Source organism: Gracilinanus agilis, chromosome 4 (genome assembly GCF_016433145.1).
Source record: "Gracilinanus agilis isolate LMUSP501 chromosome 4, AgileGrace, whole genome shotgun sequence".
NCBI lineage: Eukaryota > Metazoa > Chordata > Mammalia > Didelphimorphia > Didelphidae > Gracilinanus > Gracilinanus agilis.
In genome coordinates, this window is record NC_058133.1 from 246,279,808 (window position 1) to 246,301,836 (window position 22,029).

The following is a 22,029-nucleotide window of genomic DNA, read 5'->3' on the forward strand; positions in this document are numbered from 1 at the left end:
GAGTTAATGCAAGTTTCTAAAGTTCCCAGCAAGAAAATACCTGGCCTGAGTTTGTTCCCAAACTCCTACAGACCATAGAAACAGTGAAACACAAGGAAATTATGGCAATGACAAATTAGCACAGAATCACCCTACCAGAGTCACCCTACCAAAAGGCTTGCTTTAAGGTTTATAGTGCTAAAAGGTTTCAAATCTCGTAATTGGAAATAGACCATGTAATACTACATGCTTTATGATAAACCACTATACAACCCACTAGAGTGTAGAAATTTCCCCTAGAATCAGCCTAGCAAAAAACCAGCAGTTAGTGAGTTAATGCAAGTTTCTAAAGTTCCCAGCAAGAAAATACCTGGCCTGAGTTTGTTCCCAAACTCCTACAGACCATAGAAACAGTGAAACACAAGGAAATTATGGCAATGACAAATTAGCACAGAATCACCCTACCAGAACTGTATTCTTAGTGATCCTTTAGCAGAAAAAACACCGTGGGAACAAAACATTGGACCAGATTGATATTATTGTATCTTATTGGATGTATTCAACTACCATAACTATCTCCTTGGTTTATGATGAAAATGAAGAATATAACGTAACTATATACATAATATAAACTCCGCCAAGGACGGTCCCAAGCCCGGCTGAAAAAGGAGGAGGGTTGGGCGTGGGGCTAGCAACCTCACCCTGTAAAAAGTCTCACTTGCTACAGAAACGGCAACCTCATTAAACCAACAAAACCAATGATCGCCTAGTCTAGAAGATTGCTCTCCAACAGAGTCCATGACGTGCAGATGTGGCCTCGGACCATCAACTCCTGGTGGCATCTTTTAGAACTAAGTTGAAATCATTCAATGACCTTTCAGGCAGATTACACCACAAGTTCGAAGATCTGTCGAAAACGAAACAAAGGCTGTCGGAATGACATGGGCCCAGCTGGGGGAAGTTGCCCAGAACAGAGTCCGTTGGCATGAGATGGTTGAGGCCCTATGCTCCTCTAGGAGCCAACAGGAATAACGAACGATATACATAATATAATTAGTTAAAATATAATTAACTATTATGCTTAGCTAGGAACTGATGTACTTGTACCTTACGCATGGCTGAAAAGAATAAGTTCAAACTAAGCCAGCCCATAATGAATAATTTTTGACAAGCTTACTTCTTTGTTTAACCACAGTAAGATAATTAGTAAATGTCAATCTTGTGATATTTCAAAAGTTAATATGTGATTTTGAATGTATGGGAAGAAAAAAACTGTATGAGATCATAAAGAAAAGAGGGTATAAAAATTAAAATCGCCAGATGGCACTTCAGATCAGCCACTGCAAACCTACTGGGTCTCTGGCTCTTCTCACTCCATTTTCGCTAAATTGTCCCACCCCCAAAGGGAGCTGGACTGCTGGTAACCCCCCAGCAATGTTTATTTTTGCGATGGTAACTTAGAGTCAGAGAAAGTGAAGAGGTAAGGTGTGTTGTGTTTGAATACAGAAGAGAGATTTGAATGTCCTGAGTATGCAGATTTGTGATGGGTAAATGGAAGTTGGGTTCTGCTTTTTAAGCAGAGGGTTTGAGGGAAAAAGAGAGAGGAAGAAGGAGAGAGTGTTGGGGTCCAAGTCATAGCCCACCACCAAGGAAGACCAGCAGACAATGCAATTAGGCAAGAAGGGCCATTTATTGATCTGGTGCACACCAGGGGAGCTCAGCCCAAGAGTTCCATTTGTGGCTCCTGAGTACAGGAATTTTATGCCCACCCCTTATCAGCCTACGGGGTTTGCAGGCATCTCTTGCAGTTAGGGCATTGACACCTCTATGTACTTGTCAGGGGTCTACAGTTTAGGGTGTTAGCACTAGGTCAGGGGTCTGTAGTTAGGGCGTTGACACATCTATGCACTTTGTCAGGGGCCTGCTTGCCATGTCTTGCAACTATATGTTTTGCAAGGGTCAAGTGGCTCCCTGCCTTGGCCTCCTTCAAGAGAAGGAGAGAGGAAAGAGAACAAATAGAGAGGTGAAAGAGAATAGATAGATGTTCTACTCTTATAATTGGATCCTTGACCTAGGGATAATTTCTGAAGTTAGTGTATATGGTGTTGGGAAAATCACAAATAGTTCTGGAATTCTCTTGAAAGTTACACAGAAGAGATTCCTGTATGGCTTGTCTTTCAGATGGCCCAGGTACAGGAGACAATACAGCCCTGATTTATATTTACTGTGGAACTACTCAATCTAGCACTCCTCTTCCTTGATTCAGGTTTTGTGACTAAAGTGTGATATGTTAATTATTGCCAAAATATGTAAGAATAACTGAGTGATCAGCCTGGTAGGGATGTGAAAGGCTTGTTTGAGGGTATGGAAATTGTTTTCAGACTGCTTAGCAGAATTTCTCTGAGCTGTAATGGGAAAGACTTGTCTTTTAAGGAAGGAAAAAGCTTCTGGGATCCAATTGTGATATAGTGCAAAATAGAGAATGTTCTGTGATGGTTAGAGAGGCAATTCTAGGGCTCAACCAGGACTGGACCTCTTCTGACCATCTAGGCTACTAATCCTTGAGTGACACAAGGATGGCATGAGCCAGTGACAGCTTTTGGCCTATACATGGAGCCCCTCACTATGTGTCCCTTGGGACGTGAGGAAATGCTTTCCCTACCTGCTTTCCCTTTTTGGAGCAAGTTCCTATAATCATCACTTAATGTAAAATTAATGTTTCCATCTCCCCAAACAACCCATTAGGTTAATAACTGGAAATTGTCAAATTGTTAGGGAACACACTTTGAGAAGTAGGTGAAGTTTAGTGATAGATGGCTTGTAGCTTGCAGCCTTAATTTAGCACAACTGAAGTTTAGATCTTGAGGCTGGAAATAACCCAGGGCTTTCTGGATTTCCTTCAGGATCTGGGATAAAGAAATTTATCTGTAAAGTGTAGTTATTCAAGTACGTATAGATGCCATATTAATGTGGGCTTTGCAAAAGGGTATTTTTTTTAACAGAAACATCACATGCCAACTCTTCAAATAACTTAGGGATCATATTTCCTAAAAGGTTCAGTTCCTGTCAGAGGATGATTTCTGGGGATAAAATTTGTTTGCTAAGATACACAAATGTTAATGTTTAATATCAGTTTCTATTGTGCTAATTTTCTCTCTTTGTATCTGGTGTTCTAGTTTTTGCCCCAGTCTTAGGTTCTATACTTCTGCCTTAGGAATGGATGCTCCCCCTTTTGACCTGTCTGTCAGTCTGGGGAAACAGTCTCTGGTCTCCAAGCCTGCAGGACCCTGGCATTCACTGTAGAGATGCCCCTGAAGACCCTGTGCCCACAGCTCCCCCCTCTCAGAGATTCTACACCCCTTCTCAGCTTGAAGAAGCTACAGAAGATTGAAACCATCGGCCCTCTTCCCTTAGACATTTGGAGGAGGGGAGGGGAGACGTCATGGGACCTTGTGAGACATTGTACCCCAGAGACAGCATAGAACACTGTACCCCCATAGTGAAAAATTTTTTTCAGGCAAACTATAGGCAGGAAAATCCCTTTGCCTCCACTATGTACCCTTCCCCTTATTCTTAACGGACTAGCAGTTTTTGTAAAGGAATGAATTAACACCTTTTAGCTTATGGTCCTGTGTCAGAATTATCAGACAACCCCCACCCTTGATACAATGTGTGCTGACACTAATCTTTAAAGGACCACCTGAGGATGATTCCTCAGGATCAAAAGAAAAAGAAGGGAATGTTGGATTAGAAATCAGTCTGACAGACTACTGAACTATTTCTGGCCTGGACAAGCTACCCCCAGCCCCCAAGGTTTCCCAGCACAGTCTTCCTTATCTCCCCCCATCATAAACCTAAAACTGAAGCTATCTTATCTGATGGATATTTACCTTTTTGAGGAATGTTTTACCTATGTTTACCTCATTAACAATATTTGCCTACTTAATGTATGTTTGCCAAATGCTTCCTGACCCTGACCCTGAAACCCCCTTCCCCAGATGCTTCCTGACCACCTGTCCCTGACACTACCTTGATAATTATGTATGTGCCAACCCCCTTCCCCAAACATTTCTATATAAACCTGTGGCTATGAATTCCAAGGGGTCGTTCAGGCATGCCTCTCTACCTAGCCACCCTAGCTATTATTGCTAGTAAAGAATGAGCCTCTTCTTGCATATTGTGTGTGATTCTTCCTCTGGCCACAAACCTGGGTTAGGTATTAAAATTCGGGTACAACAATAGTTATTTTCATTATATGATGAACTTCTTGAAATCAAGGTTTAAAAAAAAATTTTTTTTTTTTACTTTCTTCATGGTTCTGGCATTTAACACAATGCTTAATACTTGTTGACTTGACTGTAGGGCAAGATTCTAAGCCAGGTATTTGCTGCTGTATATAAGATCATATATACATATATTTGGAACTGAAAGACACTCAAAATGTCATCAAAACTAATACATCATTTTCCAGATGGGGCAACTGAGTTCAGGAGAGGTCAAATGACTTTGGTTTCAAGACTTTCTTCCTCCAAATGTAGTACACTACATCTATGCTATATTGTCTTCTATAGTTTTAAGACAAGAATGTGAATCAAAGTATTGTGGTAAATGAAGTGCATAGACATGTGCTTTGAAGCAATTCCAATTAGAAGTTTTTGCTGCTTTGCCTTTTCCCTTCCTATTAATTTTCAAAGGAAGGCAGAAAGAATCTCAAGTGTCAGAAGGAATATATATGGAGGAGGATTTGCCAGACCTAGACAATAATCTTCAGATATTTCTTAGAAGAGCAAACCCTAAATAATGTTGGAAGTGTGCAGTTGTAGTATGATAGGTCAATAACTAGAAAGTGCCTTGGAGTAGTCCAATGTCCTCATTTCTCACGTGAGAAAACTGAGATCAAGAGAGATTGAGACTTATCAACAAGGCCACACAGGTAAGAAATGGCAGGGCTAAATTCAAATGAAAGTCCTCTGACTTCAGATTTACTTTCTTCAGTGATAAACTGATAATCATAGGATGAGAAGTTCTAACTCTAAGTTGGAGATTTGAAGCTAAAAACCTACCTGAGGTAAGTAGAAATGAAAAATGAAAAAAAAGAAATAGGTTCAATGCCAATAGTTGCTACTTAACTAATCAACTATACTGTTTTCTAAAAATTTGGCCTCTAGTGACCAAATTTCTTCTTAACCCCTTAGATTCTGGTGTCCCGCCCAAAACTGCTCTCTCCAAGATTACTAAAGATCATTGCCAAAGGCAATGGCATTTTCTCAATCCTCATTCCCTTTGACATTTCTGTAGCCTCTGACTCTGTTTAACACTCCTCCATGATTCTCTTCTCTCCAGTTTTTTGGAATACTACTCTCACCTGATTTTCTTTCTAGTTATCTAATAATTCTTTTTCTGTCTCCTTCTCCTGATGACATTATAGATGTCTCTTAGGTTATCTGCTGGGTCCCCTTTACTTCTCCCGCTATATGATTTCATTTGGTGATCCCATCAGTTCTGATAGTTTTAGTTGCCAGCTTCATGTTGATGATTCCCAAACATATATTCCTTGACATCCAGTCTTACATCTCCAACTGTCTTTCAGACATCTCAAACTGGATGTTTAGTAGACATCTCAAACCTAATACAGTCAAAACAGTTCATTACCTTTCCCCTTAAACGGCCAACCACTATCCTTTCCTTTCTTATTACTGCAGAGAAGTCACCCAACATTCCTCATTATCTTTTACAAAATATATGACTATCTCTTCTTTCTTGCCTTGGACCAGGGAGTGTTTTCTCATTTGCATCACAAATCCCAATAACTGAATGACAGATTTCCTGATGTCTGACCTCCTTGGCCATGGTTTCTTCCTCCCTCCACCTTCCTCTACTGTCTCTCCTGAAAATGGTATTACTTGTCTATCCTCCATTTCAGCAGAATGCTACCAATTGGCTAACCTTAATAGAGGGGCCTCAACCCTAGGGCACAATTTCTACTGAAAGCATGACTAATCTTTTGACCTTTGTCAAGGATTCATTTTCCAGTTTTGTAGCTCTCCTAGCAAATTTGGAATTCATTTTCTTTAATCTCTCTTTATTTGACTTGTGGTTATCAGTACAGTTGGTAAATGAGGGCCTCCCTGGGTTCTCCAGGAACTCCAGCTGAGAAATTCTTTAATACTGGCAATGAAGCTTTTATAAAAATACTTTCCTTACTCCCCCCCTAGGAGGAATAAAAATGAATTTAAAATAAAATAATTTGGCAGGGAGATTAGTGAAAGTGGAAGGAGATTGGGATCAGGTTTTTATATAAACAAAATAAATGGCAGTGGCTTCTATTTGAAAATGTGGAAAAAATTAATAATTTTGTCGACATGGAATCTAGAGACCCCAAACTTGTGGCCTAGTGAGATAGGATGAAACCCAAGTTTTAGAAATAGCTTGTAGGCTGGAGACCCCCAAAGCTTGTGCTTCCCTGTTCCCCTGAGAATCCACCCTGAGGGAATCTCAGGCCAGCAGTTGCAGACTGAATAATGGACCCTAGGGTAAATGCTAAATACCCTTTTGTCTTAGGTAGTCTTCCCCATTGTATCAAAGACCCTGTCCCAGGAAGACATACCAGGGCAGGAACCATCCTTTAGTATCCATTGTGTAAGCAGTCCCTTCCCTTACACCCTAGCCTCTGGCTAGGATTCCTTTCCCAAGCTTGATTGTAAATCCCATCCTCACCAGTATAATGCCAATCATCTCCCAGCCCCTGGATCTTCCCAAATGGTATATAAGTCCCCCAATTTCCTTTGTTCCTTGGGGTGGTCATCTAGCTCAGTGTCACTCCCAGGGGGTCAGGGATCAGAGCAAAGCAGTGTTCAATCCTGGACTCTGCACAAGGCGCAGCTCTGCATAAGAGGCCAAGTAGCCCTGTTCCCCCTTTCCCTTTATTAAAGAGTGGCTTTATGATTATTTAATAGTTCTGTGTTTTTTATAAGTTAACAGTTTAATGAAGGAAAATTTTAAACTATTATGAAATTATAGCTACAAGTATGAATTAATTTAGCTCTTCAATGAAGTGAAAGAAAATTGCATAATACAAACTGTTTATATGCATTTCTATTATGCTAACATATACATATATATGTCTATGAATATATAAATATATATACATATATACACACACACATATATTGATTATCTCATTTGACCCTGAAAAACAACCTTGGGAAGTATAGATGAGTCTGAATACTAGGAAGCTTTAGTTTGAGGCATAGTAATGGTGTAAGGAGCTAGGTATAAACAGGTTGAATGTGAAGAATTAAGGCTAAGGTGTTTTCTAACAGAATGGCTTCAACTACCATAAACTTGCTAATTGAAAAAGATTTTTTTATTGAATTTTGAAAGATTGGAGGATCATTGGAAGAGTGAATCCTACTGCTGGTCCAATAATCATCTTCTAGTGCATCCTATAGCTTGAGACAAGGGAAGCCTATCAATGATTCCTGGCCAACCTCTACTGTCTTCTCTGGTCTGAGAAACAAAACAGAGCGAAAAAGGAAGGTTTTCTCAGGAATTCAGATTCTTTTCTGAGACAAGAGAGCTGGTTGAAAGCAAATTTGACAAATAAAATCCTGTTAGAAATCAATTGGGTGGGGCTTGTCTATATTGACCAGAGTCAATCCTGAGAAAATTTTCTATGAACTCTGCTGTACTGGGAGAAGAAGAATCTTGGAGTCAATTGGACAAGTAGAACCTTTGATATATTCAAATTTGAGGAATTAGGGAGTTCTCCATCCTAAGGTGAACTACTATTATTAGATCTTATTTCAGTCCCCTGTTGAAGGTAATTTTGAACAAAAAGAGCTGGTCATTGCTTCTTTGGCTTAAGGACAGAAGAGGAGGGCATTTGTCTAGCAGGAATCTCCAGAGTTCCAGTTCAGAATTATGTCATGAATCTCCTTATTAGAGTCCTTTTTTTTTTTTAACCCTCACCTTCTGTTTTAGAATTGATGCTAAGTATTGACTTTAAGGCAAAAGAGTGGTAAGGACTAGGCAATTGGGGTTAAGTGACTTGCCAAGGGTTCATATAACTAAAAAGTATCCCATGCTATATTTGAACTTAGAGCTTCCTTTCTCTCTCTTTTTAAGTGTGTGTTTACTCTCTACCTGTGTTTACTCTCTACCTGAACATTGTATGCTGACTTAATAAAAGTGTGACTCAGGCCTTTGGATAGATATTCTGGCATTTGCCTCATAGAGAATAGCTGTCATGATTATTCTTGTTTTTATGCTGTATCATTAAGTACATATTTTGTATTTAAGAATAATGGGGTTATATGCCAATATAAATTCTAAATACAGATACATATCTTATATAAAGAAGTGTGGGGGGTAACTTTTTACAACTCTGGATAGGGGAAGCTTTTATTGCCAAATAAGGGAGAAGTGGAATGGACTGTTTTGATTGCCTAAATTAAAAAAAGTTTTTTTCATCAATAAAATTACTGAAGTTAAAGTTAGAAGGGAAGCAGTTAACAGGGAGGGGAAATCTTTGCAGAAAGTTTTTCTGATAAAGATTTCATGGTCAAGTAAGTTACTCAAATTTCATAGAGAATTTTTAAAGAAAAAGGCTAAAGAGGTTCCGGGTTAAGATGGCAGCAGAATAAAAAGCAGCTGCTTGACTTCTCCTAACCCAAGCATGTAGGACTCCTCAAGAAGACATAAAAACAAATCCAGAGGAAAGAAGGTACCCCACAACAGGGCGCAGCATCAGAGGTACATGGAAAAGGGGCATTTCCATGCTATAAAGGGGTAAAACAGCCCCCACAAAAACAGGAGCGGAGGTACCCCCCACCCCCACCCCATATCACCTACCTCGTCAAAGCCAGCGCACGGGAGTCGGAGCAGGTTTGGGGCACCCATCGGGTCATTGGCAGCTCACCAGGGCTTGTTCCTGGGAGCAGCAAGACTTGGGACCCCCCGGGAGGCTGAGGAACTCGTGGACTCTAAGCGCAGACCCTGAGCCCAGGCACAGGGGCTGACACAGGCGCCGGCTGAGGCACGGATTAAAGCGGGGACTGGGGCACGGACAAAGGGGTTGATCCTGAGTGCAGGAGCGGACCTTGAGTGGGGACCAAGTGCAGAGAGGTGCTTGACTGTGGAAGCAGCTCTCTGAGACTGTTAAAGGAGCTTCAGGAAAAAGAATGCACAAGGAGACCACCAGGAGGCTTGTCCCAAAACAACTATACCTGAGACCTCAGGAATCTCTAAAGAGCCAGGAATCTCTAAACAGGTCCTGGGCACAAGCATAAAGCTGAGAGGGAACTCAGCTTACTATAGCAAGCCATCAGGAAAACCAGAAGAGAAAGATGAAGAAGAAAAAACCTTTAACACTTGACAACTTTTACACAGAAAAAATCCAGACAACGGAGGAAACAACTGAGGAGAACAAACAATCCAAACCTTTCCAAAACAATGAAAATGGGTCACAAGGTCTTGAAGAGTTCAGATCTGAGATCATGAGAAAGATGGAAGAGATCTGGCAAGAAAATAACAGTTTAAAAGGCAGAATTTCACAACTGGAAATTGAGGCAAGTAAATCAAAGACCAGAAATGACCATATTGAAAAGGAAAACCAGTCTCTAAAGGCTAGAATTGAGCAATTAGAAAAAGATGCCCCCAAATCAAAAGAATTAATAAGCAAATTGGAGACCAAAATCAAACAGCTGGAAAACAGGTCAGACCAAACTGAAAAGAAAAATCAAAAGCTTATAGCAAAAAAAACAGTCTCTAAAGACAAGAATTGGGCAAGTAGAAGCCAATGATCTATCAAGACAGCAAGATCAAATAAAACAAAGTCAAAAGACAGATAAAATAGAAGGAAACATGAAATATCTCAATGAGAAACTGATAGATCAAGAAAACCGGTCTAGAAGAGACAACCTGAAAATCATTGGTCTTCCAGAAAAACCAGAAATTAATAGAAATTTGGACTCCATACTAAAAGAAATTATTCAGCAAAATTGCCTGAAATTCTACAACAAGAGGGCAATATAAACATTGAAAGGATCCATAGATCACCCTCTACACTAGACAATGAGAAGACAGGAATATAATAGCTAAATTTAAGAGCTTCCAACTAAAAGAAAAAATAGTACAAGAAGCCAGAAAGAGACAATTCAGATATCAAGGAGCACCAATCAGGATCACACAGGATCTGGCAGCCTCCACACTAAAAGAATGCAAGGCTTGGAATATGATATTCAGAAAGGCAAGAGAAATGGGTTTACAACCAAGGATCACCTACCCATCAAAACTGACTATATTCTTCCAGGGGAAAGTTTGGGCATTCAACAAGATAGACAATTTCCAAGCATTTGCACAGAAAAGACCAGGACTAAATGGAAAGTTTATATCCAACCACAAAAATCAAGAGAAACATGAAAAGGTAAATAAGAAACAGAAGGGAAAGTAAGAAAACTCATATTTTTTTAAATTTGCCTCTTTAAGGGCTTCAGTAAGATCTAATTATTGGTACTCCTATGTGGGGAAATGTTATGTATAATTCTCTGTAGTGAACTCTGTTCACCATTATAGCATTCACTATTATAATAATTAGAAGAATTATTCATAGGGAGAGGTTGGAATACCAAATGGTCTAAGATAATATGGGTGGGAAGGAAAAAGGGGGATGAATAGTAGAGGACACCAAGAGAATCTTGAAGGAATAAGAAAAATAGGATATTCTATTACACACAAAGAGGGCATGGGAAGGAGAAGGGATGAATACTATTATAAGAAGGAGAGGAAGAAAGCATGAAGAGGTAATATTTACACCTTACTCTCAGTGTAATTAACCCTGAGAGGGAAGAATAGTTATATCCATTGGGATATAAAACTCTATCTAACCCTACTGAGAAAGTCAGAAGGGATAAACCAAGGGGAGCAGGGGAGTGGGGAGGTCAAAAAAAGGGAGGGGAGAAGAAGGGGGGAGGGAATTCATTAGGCCTTTAAAAATAAAAAGAGGAGAATAACAAGGGAGGGGGTAGAAAGGAAAGTTAATTAAGGGAGGGGATAAGGGATAGGGTCTTAATAGCAAACCACTGGTTTTAAAGGAAATAGTTTAAGGAGAAGGGATAGGAATAGGGGAGGATACGAAAATGTCAGTGAATGCACAACTGACAATTATAACTCTGAATGTGAATGGGATGAACTTGCTCATAAAACGGAAGCAAATAGCAGAGTGGATTAGAAACCAAAATCCTACCATATGTTGTCTACAAGAAACACATATGAGGCGGGGTGGACATACACAAGTTTAAGGTTCAGGGCTTGAGCAAAATATTTTGGGCGTCAAAAGAGAAAAAGAAGGCAGGAGTGGTTATTATGATTTCTGACAAAGCCAAAGTAAAAATAGATATGATTAAAAAAGACAGGGAAGGTCATTACATCCTGATTAAAGGCAGTATAAACAATAAGGAAATAACACTGCTCAATATGTATGCACCAAGTGGTACAGCATCCAAATTCATAAAGGAGAAACTGGCAGAGCTCAAGAAGGAAATAGATAGTAAAACCATACTAGTGGGAGATCTAAATATTCCTCTTTCAGATCTATATAAATCAAACCAAAAAATAAATAAGAAAGAGGTAAAAGAGGTGAATGAAGTCCTAGAAAAATTAGATTTAATTGATATGTGGAGAAAAATAAATAGGGACAAAAAGGAATACACCTTCTTTTCAGCTGCACATGGTACATTCACAAAGACTGACCATGTAATAGGGCATAGAAACATTGCAAACAAATGCAAAAGAGCAGAAATAATAAATGTAACTTTCTCAGATCATAATGCAATAAAAACAATAATTAGTAAGGGTACCTGGACAGGAAAATCAAAAACTAATTGGAAATTAAGTAATATGATTCTCCAAAACCAGCTAGTCAAAGAAGAAATCATAGAAACAATCAACAATTTCATTGAAGAGAATGACAATGATGAGACATTCTACCAAACTCTGTGGGATGCAGCCAAGGCAGTACTCAGAGGGAAGTTTATATCCTTGAGTGCATATATTAACAAATTAGGGAGGGCAGAGATTAATGAATTGGGCATGCAACTTAAAAAATTAAAAATCGAGCAAATTAAAAATCCCCAGATGAAAACTAAATTAGAAATACTAAAAATCAAGGGAGAAATTAATAAAATCGAAAGTAAAAGAACTATTGAATTAATAAATAAGACTAGAAGCTGGTATTTTGAAAAAACAGATAAAATAGACAAAGTACTGGTCAATCTAATTTAAAAAAGGAAAGAAGAAAACCAAATTGACAGTAGCAAAGATGAAAAGGGAGACCTCACCTCTAATGAAGGGGAAATTAAGACAATCATTAAAAACTATTTTGACCAATTATATGGCAATAAATATAGCAATCTAAGAGATATGGATGAATATTTACAAAAATATGAATTGCCTAGATTAACAGCAGAAGAAATAGAATACCTAAATAATCCCATATCAGAAAAAGAAATTGAACAAGCCATCAAAGAACTCCCTAAGAAAAAATCGCCAGGGTCTGATGGATTTACAAGTGAATTCTATCAGACATTCAAAGAGCAACTAATCCCAAAACTACACAAATTATTTGATATAATAAGCAAAGAAGGAATCCTACCAAATTCCTTTTATGACACAAATATGGTACTGATTCCAAAGCCAGGGAGATCAAAAACAGAGAAAGAAAACTATAGACCAATCTCCCTAATGAACATCGATGCAAAAATCCTAAATAGAATACTAGCAAAGAGACTCCAGCAGGTGATCAAGAGGATCATCCACCATGATCAGGTGGGATTTATACCAGGAATGCAAGGATGGTTCAACATTAGGAAAACCATCCACATAATTGACCATATCAACAGTCTAACAAACAAAAATCACATGATTATCTCAATAGATGCTGAAAAAGCCTTTGACAAAATACAGCACCCACGGCAACTGGGTAGCTCAGTGGAGTGAGAGTCAGCCTAGAGACAGGAGGTCCTAGGTTGAAACCCGGCCTCAGCCACTTCCCAGCTGTGTGACCCTGGGCAAGTCACTTGACCCCCATTGCCCACCCTTACCAATCTTCCACCTATGAGACAATACACTGAAATACAAGGGTTTAAAAAAAATACAGCACCCATTCCTATTGAAAACACTGGAAAGTATAGGAATAGAAGGACCTTTCCTAAAAACAATAAACAGTATATACCTAAAACCATCAACAAGCATCATATGCAATGGGGATAAATTAGAAGCCTTTCCAATAAGATCAGGAGTGAAACAAGGATGCCCATTATCTCCTCTATTATTTAACATTGTACTAGAAACACTAGCAGTAGCAATTAGAGAAGAAAAAGAAATAAAGAAATTGAGGTTATTAAAATAGGCAATGAGGAGACTAAGCTATCACTCTCTGCAGATGATATGATGGTCTACTTAAAAAATCCTAGAGAATCAACTAAGAAGCTTGTAGAAATAATCAACAACTTTAGCAAAGTTGCAGAATACAAAATAAATGCACATAAATCATCAGCATTTCTATATATTTCCAACACATCACAGCAGCAAGAGGTAGAAAGAGAAACACCATTTAAAATCGCCCTAGACAATATAAAATACTTAGGAATCTATCTACCAAAGCAAACACAGGAATTATATAAAAACAACTACAAAACACTTTCCAAACGATTAAAACTAGATCTAAACAATTGGAAAAACTGATTGCTCATGGTTAGAACGAGCTAACATAATAAAAATGACCATTCTACCCAAATTAATTTACCTATTTAGTGCCATACCTATCAAACTACCAAAAATATTTTTCACTGAATTAGGAAAAACTATAACAAAGTTCATTTGGAATAACAAAAGATCAAGAATATCAAGGGAAATTATGAAAAAAAATGTGAAGGAAGGGGGCCTAGCAGTACCAGATATTAAACTATACTATAAAGCAGCACTTTGACAAAATACAGCACCCAGGGCAGCTGGGTGGCTCAGTGGATTGAGAGCCAGGCCTAGAGACTGGAGGTCCTAGGTTCAAGTCCAGCCTCGGACACTTCCAGCTGTGTGACCTTGGGCAAGTCACTTGACCCCTATCGCCCACCCTTACCACTCCTGGACTAAGGACGGTCCCTAGCAGGGATGAAAAAGGAGGAGGGTTGGGCGTGGGGCTAGCAACCCCACCCTGTAAAAACTACATCAGCTAAAGAAACTGCAACCTAAAGTAGGGGCAGCTGGGCTAGCTCAGTGGATTGAGAGCCAGGCCTAGAGAGGAAAGGTCCTAGGTTCAAATCCGGGCTCAGACACTTCCCAGCTGGGTGACCCTGAGCGACCCATTGCCTACTGGTTGTGCCCTATGCTCCTAGAATGGAGTCCCAGGATAAAAAAAAAAAATAAAAAATAAAGCAGCACTCATCAAAATGGTATGATACTGGCTAAGAGACAGAAGGGAGGATCAGTAGAATAGACTTGGGGTAAGTGACATCAGCAAGACAGTATATGATAAACCCAAAGAGCCCAATATTTGGGACAAAAATCCACTATTTGACAAAAACTGTTGGGAAATTTGGAAAATAATATGGAAGAGATTAGGTTTAGATCAACATCTCACACCCTACACCAAGATAAATTCAGAATGGGTGAATGACTTGAATATAAAGAGGGAAACTATAAATAAGTTAAGTGAACACAGAATAGTATACTTGTCAGATCTCTGGGAAAGGAAAGATTTTAAAACCAAGCAAGAGTTAGAGAAAAATTACAAAATGTAAAATAAATTATTTTGATTATATAAAACTAAAAAGCTTTTGTACAAACCAAAACAATGTAGCCAAGATCAGAAGGGAAACAACAAATTGGGAAAAAATCTTTATAACAAAAAACTCTGACAAGGGTCTAATTATTCTAATATATAAGGAGTTAAATCAATTGTATAAAAAATCAAGCCATTCCCCAATTGATAAATGGGCAAGAGACATGAATAGGCAATTTTCAGGTAAAGAAATCAAAAGTATCAATAAGCACATGAGAAAGTGTTCCAAATCTCTAATAATTAGAGAAATGCAAATCAAAACAACTCTGAGGTATCACCTCACACCTAGCAGATTGGCTAAAATGAAAGAAGGGGAGAGTAATGAATGTTGGAGGGGATGTGGCAAAATTGGGCAATTTGGATCTATGTTCAAAGGGCTATAAAAGAATGCCTACCCTTTGATCCAGCCATACCATTGTTGGGCTTGTACCCCAAGAAGATCATAGATAAACAGACTTGCACAAAAATATTTATAGCTGCACTTTTTGTGGTGGCAAAAAACTGGAAAACGAGGGTATGCCCTTCATTTGGGGAATGGCTGAACAAACTGTGGTATATGCTGGTGATGGAATACTATTGTGCTAAAAGGAATAATAAACTGGAGGAATTCCATGTCAATTGGAAAGACCTCCAGGAATTGATGCAGAGTGAAAGGAGCAGAGCCAGAAGAACACTATACACAGAGACTGATATACTATGGTAAAATCGAATGCAATGGACTTCTGTACTAGCAGCAATGCAATGACCCAGGACAATTCTGAGGGATTTATGGAAAAGAATGCTACCCACATTCAGAGGAAGTACAGCAGGAGAGGAAACACAGAAGAAAATCAACTGCTTGAATACATGGGATGATGAGGACATGATAGGGGATCAAAAGTACCACACCAATGCAACTATCAACAATTTGGAAATAGGTCTTGATTAATGACACATGTTAAAACCAGTGGAAATGCATATCGGCCAGGGGACGGGGAGTATCGGGGGGTGAAGGGGAAAGTAAGAGCATAAATCTTGTAACCATGTTAACTTTTCTAAAATATAAATATTAATAAATGTTTAAAATTTAAAAAGAAAGAAGGAAAAAGGCTAAAGGCTAAAAGATTCAAGCAGTTTTCTTTTTTAAACATTATTTACTTTTTATAATTTGAATTCCAAATTCTCTCCCTCCCTCCAACATCTTCCTGATTTATTGAGAAGGAAAGTAATGTGACATCAATTATGTCATGGGCATTGTGCAGAGATGGCAGGGACCCTGTACCCCTTAACTCAGGCTGTGAACAGGGGAATTCCCTTCCCCCTTCCTGCCCTGGTGACTCCCTAGGCAAAGACCATCCTCCTTGGTATTCCTTTAAGTTGAGATAGATAAAGAAATACACCTCCTTGATAACATATCTCAGACATCCATACCAACACCTCCCCCCTCCACAGAATACCTGAGTGTTTACCACTGTAGAATCACATCCTAATCATGAGACAGCATCAGGTCCCCACAATTATAAAAGTATATAATCCCCAGGATTGAGGGATTCCGGGGCAGCCTCCCATGGCTGTTCCACTCATACTGTCTTGCTGGCCATTAATCCTATCTTACTAATAAATCTTTCTTTTTACTTTTAAGCTAAGTATGGAGTCCTCTCATTCTTAAGAATGGTTTCCTTCCCAAACCCAGGAGTTCACCATTTGCACCCCTATAACAAATTATACATGTGAAATCATGCAAAATATTTCCATGTTAGCCATGTTGCAAAAAATAAAAATAGAAAAAGCAAGAAACATAAAGAAAGTGAAAAAATACATCAATCTATACTCAGAAATCAGGTTTCTTTCTGGAAGGGAAGAGCACTTTTTTTGGTCATGAATCCTTTTTTTTGTACATATAAATCCTTTTCTTTTTTCTTTGTTCTCTTTGGGATATAGACCTCTAAGTGGTATTGCTGGGTCAAAGGGTATGCACTGGTTTTATTGTTGTTGTTGTTTTGTATGCACAGTTTGATAGCCTTTTGGGCAAAATTATAAATTGTTTTCCAGGATGGTTGAACCATTTCACTATACTAGTAGTTCATTAGTGTAGTTTTTTTTTTTTTTATTCCCCTCAACACAGATAGCTCAGGATTGCTTTTATTTGCATTTCTCTACTCAATAGTGACTTAGATCATTATTAATTCTCTCTGACTCTGGGCAAGTCACTTAACCCTGCTTGCCTCAATTACTCATTTATAAAATGAGCTGCAGAAGGAAATGGCAAACCATATCTTTGCTAAGAAAACACCAAATGGAAACAGTCAGACATACCTCCAGTGACTCAATGACATCAACAAATTCTATCTCCAGCACTCAGTACATGTTATATAGTAAGCAATTAATAATGTTATATTCGTTTGCAATATTGCAAGCCAGATGGTATGAAGTGTCAGATCATGGGAAATAAAGAGGTTGAAGAACTGGAAGGCCAAAGGGGTCAAAGTAGTTGATGTTTCCAAAGCATATGTTGAATTCCTCTGGTATAAAGGATAAAAAGAAAGACTGTGATACTTTCTAATGTTTTTAAAAGAGGAATGAGGATTATGTTTTCTAATGAGTTTTTCTGATTCTATTGAAATAACCATATGATTTTTATTGTTTTTGTAATTAACATATTCAATTTTGTTTATAGTTTTCCTATATTGAGTTGGTTGGATTTCTGGTATTAACATAGAATGGTTGTAAAGTATGATCTTTGTAATATAGTGTTATAAACTATTATAGTTTTACTATGTTCTTAGTATTGATATTAATTCATTTTCTATGGTGTTTTTAGCAAAATGTAATTTCTCCGTTTATCTCTCTTAATTAGATTTATTTTTGCAGTTGTATTATCTGACATCAAGATTGCTACCCTTGATTTTTTAAAAAATTCAGAGAAGTATCACAGATTCTGCTCCAGCCCCTTATTTTAAATGTCTTTGTACTGTTCTGTTTCAAACATGTTTCTAGTAAATAATGGATTGTTGGATTCTGGTTTCTAACCCATTCTGTTATCTTCTTCCATTTAATATATGAATTCATCCCATTCATTTTCACAGTTATACTATATATACTATATAGTAGATGGGTATTTCCCTCAATCTTACTCCTTTATACTTTTCCATGTCTTTTTTTCCCTATCCCCTCTTTAAGAGCCTGTTTTGCTTCTATCTACTACTTCCATCTTATTCCCCCTTCATTCCTTTTACTAAATCTCTTTCTCTCCTATTTCCTTGCTTGATAAGATACATATTTTATATCCAAATTGTATGTATGTATATTCTTCTCTCTTTTAACTGGCTCAAATGGGAGTGAGATTCTAGTGTCATCTACCTCCCCCTATCCTCACTCTTCCCACTTTTGCAATAAACTCCTTGCAATCCCATTGGAGAAACAATAAAAACTTTCCCTATAACATCAAACATGAAGTAAGAATTAATACAAAATGTCTAAGCTATTATTTGATATAGTATTAGGATAGTGAAGGAGGCCAGGCCCCCCTTAGGGAATGATAAGCAACGCAAGTAAGAAACTCTCTCCCCTCTCTGTGAAAACGGCAAGGCCGATAAACCCTATCTCACCCAACCACTTGTAAACCCTATCTCATCTGGCCACTTTAGCTAGCAGAAACTGCAAGGCAGACACTTACTGATTAGCTTTGCTATAAAAGCATGTAACCACCCCCGACCCTTTTGGAATGCTACTTTGCAGTTTCCCCTGGTGCACCAGCTCAATAAACGAGCCTCCTTGTGAATTGCAGTGTCGGTCTCGGTTTGTTGGGTAGGCTCATGGAGAATGGACCCTAACAATAGCTATATGCAATTTACATATGATATTTCTGAGAAAAAAAATTCAAATACCAAAGATATCACCTTAAAGGGAGATTCCTGAGACTGAACCTGGTCCATGTAGCTCTAGAGTTTCCTAATAATGTACAAAAAGTGAAACTACTTTCAGCATAACATGGTTCCCCTAAACTAGGGGGCTTCAAGGGAAGGTTGGATGACCAGTACTCGAGAATGCTGTGGGGAAGTTCTTGAGCTCTGTCCCAGATGATCCTTTCCAACTTTAAAATTCTGCAATTTTTTAATTTGAATGAAAATTATAGCAAAATTCTTCTTTGTTACTCAATTTAAAGAACATTGAACAAAAGCTAAAATGGAGGACATAACAAAACTGACCATTTATATAAAATTGCTCCTGTAAAATTGACAAGAGGCAGTGAGCTGAAATGGCAATAATCAGTTATATTTAGAATCAAAAGGGTTGAGACTATAAGGGACTTAAAGGTCATGCCTGTCTGGGTATTTTATACACACACACACACACAGTTATGGATATGTTTCTAGGGATAGATAGATATAGAGGATGTATCTACATATCTATATTGATCTAGATGATATATATAGATGATATAGAGATAGAGATAAGTGGTGTTGATATATCATCTATATGTCTCTTTGTCTCTGTCTCTTTCTCTGTCTCTTTAACTGGGACCCAAAGATAAGATGTTTATTGTTACTTAAATAGTAGACACCAAAGCCTGGATTCTAGTCCAATTGTTTTGTCTTTAAATCTAGGTTATTTTTAACTATGCAACAGAAATAAATTCTTAACATCAAGTAAGGGATAGTAAACACTATGATAGGTGATTCAGAGAATTTATAATATAGGGATAATAGAGTAATAATGACACACTGGGTTTTAGTTTCATCTGTAAAATGAATATAGCAATCTCTGTCACCCTACTTCAGAGAGTTCTTGTGAAAAGCAAATGAAATAATGAAGAGTACTTTGTAAATGCTTTGTAAAATAACTACTAGTTATTATTATAACCACTCATTCATTTTTCAGCACTTCCTTTCATTATTCCCATTGTCCCTGGATTTCTTCCAGTGTATTTAGACTATCATAGAGTACCACTGAGAAGTCTCTTGTTCCTCAGAGAGAAAGACAAAAACTATCCCTATCATCATCTTAGTTAACCAAACAGCCTGCTATTAATTACTCCTTTGAGGTCCATTTTAAGGTAGCTGTCAAGGGTTCCATTTGGGATGCTATCCCTTGAGGGGCACCTGCATTTGTCAGGAAATCTGCTTTGCATAAACCAAAACTATTTTGCAGCTTGTACTTAATATGCAGAATCCACCATTCAACTTAGGCCAATGGATTCAAAAGAAAAAGTCTTTATTTGTACATTTTTCTTTTTTTGCTTCAAAACAAATTATCTAAATACAATGGTAAATAAAGTGAGTATTTCTGGACCATTTGCTTTATTTATATGGTTTTTATAAGGCTTGTTAACAGTCAAGAAGATGGATTAGCTAAAATCAGAGGGTCTTTTTCAACTCATACTCCAAGATAAATCCCATTCCATAATCCTTGACAAGAAGTTATTTGATTAGAAGACCTCCAATTATGAAAAATCCTCTATTCAGATAAGTAGGCAACAAAATATGTAGTACATACAGACAGGTTCAGAAAGATTTGGACTTATATTTTATCTTGAACATCCACTAGTTTTATGACTCTGGGCAAGTCACTTTATCTATATCAGACTCAATTATGTCTTCTGTAGAATGGAGGTAATAGCAGCTTCTATGGCATAGGGTTGTTGTAAAGATCAAAAGAGATAACATATCTAAAGCAAACCTTAAAATGTTACATAAATATTAGCTGTTTCTAATACTATTACTACTACTTCCTGAAGTAATCAGTTAAATTTTTGTATGACTCTAGTGTTAGGAAGTTTCTCTCAATTGAGCCTAAAATTCCTTCTGCGACTTTCATCTATAGTTCCTTTTTCTTCTTTCTGAGGTCAAACAGAGAAAATTTAATCCTTTTTCTGTATAACAGCCCTTCAGATACTAGAAGACTCTATCAGGTTCCCCTGAGTCTTTTCTCCAAGTTAAATATTCCTGGTTCTTCACATGATATGGACTAAAAAATTCTTCACCATCCTGTTTTCCTTGCTCTATGCACTTTCCAACTTGTACCAGTGCCCTCCCTAAAAGGCAGGTGACTATGTGGTCCTCAGAAATTTACATTGTTTGACCAGACCAGAGCACAGAGAGACTTCCTTAATCCTGTTATGCCTTTTTTACTGCAGCCAAGATTCCATAGTTTTTATGACTGTAACATCACACTGCTGAAGCAAATAACTTCAGGCCACTGAACCCCCAGGATCTTTTTTTCAAACAAATTATTGTCCAACTATTATTCTATCTTTTACTTAAAGTCATTTTTAAACCTGTGGGTAACTACTGTCTTTTTTTTACTTTTAAATTGAATCTTAGTTTCAACCCAATGCATATTAAGATTGCTTTGGATCCTAATTCTGTCATCAATTATCCCTACTAAGTCAGTGTCCTGTCCAGATTTGATGTGTCAAATCATTGATAAAAATATTAAATAGCACCATGGCCCCACACAATGTCTCCACTGGAGATCTGACTAAATGACAATCTAACAATTAACAACTTCTTTTTGAGTCTGGCCATTCAGCAGTTCCAAAATCCTTCCAATTGTATTATGAGCTACTGTCCATTTCTCTTTTTTCTCCCACAAGAATATTTTGTCAAATATTATCAAATATAAATAACAAGACGTATTTTGTCAAATGCTTTGCTAAAATCTAGGCAAACTATTTAAAGTGTTCTCTCAAATTACATGTTTAGCATAATCCTATGGAAAATGGAAATGTTTAGTGTAACATGACCTGTGTGATAGGAACACATTATAGGATTGGAAAAAGGCTAATGTTTTGATATTCAAAAAAAAGAGAGTGGAAGTGACTATGAATTACAGGCTTGATTATAGCTTGTTTGACTTTTCTCTGTACATTATATTATACATGGAATTCCTCCAGTTCATCATTCCTTTCAGCACAATAGTATTCCATCACCAGTAGATACCATAATTTGTTCAGCCATTCCCCAATTGATGGACACCTCCTCATTTTCCAATTTTTTGCCACCACAAAGAGCCCACCTATAAATATTTTTGTACAAGTATTTTTCCTTATTATCCCTTTGGGGAACAAATACAGTAGTGACATGGTTAGATCAAAGGGCAAGCATTCTTTTTAAACATATGTTCTCATTATGAATATTTTGCTTCTCAAACTTTATCCTAACCTTCCTACTCAAACCATTTCAATCATCAAAGAAAAAGGCATTTAAATAGAGCTTTTAGGTAACATCCTATGA